Below are 868 nucleotides of genomic sequence, written 5' to 3'. Positions count from 1 at the left end.
GGAAAGCGCCACCTCCCAGCAGGAGGCCAACCAGCACAAAAATAGAACATTAAACCACCAAAGCTAAGAACCCTCACAGAGTCCATTTCACCCCCTTTCCATCTTCACCAGATCAGGTGCTGGTATCCACAGCTGAGAGATCCATAGATGGTTCACATCACAGGACTCTGTGCAGACTACCCCGAGTACAAACCCAGAGCCTGGTAGACTTGCTGGGTGGCTAGATCCAGAAAAGCTGTAACAATCACTACAGCTTGGCTCTTAGGGAGCCATATCCACAGGAAAAGGGGGAGAGTATTACATCAAGGGAACATGCCACGGGACAAAAGAATCTGAACAACGGCCTTCAGCCCTGGACCTTCCCTCTGACAGAGCCTACCCAAATGAAAAGGAACCAGAAAACTGACTCTGGTAATATGAAAAAACAAGGTTCCTTGACACCCACAAAAGATCACACTTTCCTTGACACCCACAAAAGATCACACTAACTCACCAGCAATGGATCCAAACCAAGAAGAAATCTTTGATTTACCTGAAAAAGAATTCTGGAGGTTAGTAATTAAGCTACTCAGGGAGGCACCAGAGAAAGGTGAAGCCCAATGTAAGGAAATAAAAAAAATTGGAGAGGCACGGTGGCTCACACCTGTAATCCCAGCACTTTGGGAGGCTGAGGTGGGCGGATCATGAGGTCAGGAGACCGAGACCATCCTGGCTAACACGGTGAAACCTCGTCTCTACTAAAAATACAAAAAAATTAGCCAGGTGTGGTGGCACACACCTGTAGTCTTAGCTACTTGGGAGGCTGAGGCAGGAGAATCGCTTGAACCTGGGAGGCGGAGGTTGCAGTGAGCCAAGATTGTGCCACTGC

Source organism: Mandrillus leucophaeus, unplaced genomic scaffold (assembly GCF_000951045.1).
Source record: "Mandrillus leucophaeus isolate KB7577 unplaced genomic scaffold, Mleu.le_1.0 Scaffold706, whole genome shotgun sequence".
Classification (NCBI taxonomy): Eukaryota; Metazoa; Chordata; class Mammalia; order Primates; family Cercopithecidae; genus Mandrillus; species Mandrillus leucophaeus.
The sequence above is the reverse complement of the archived record's forward strand: the minus strand, read 5'-3'. Positions refer to the sequence as shown.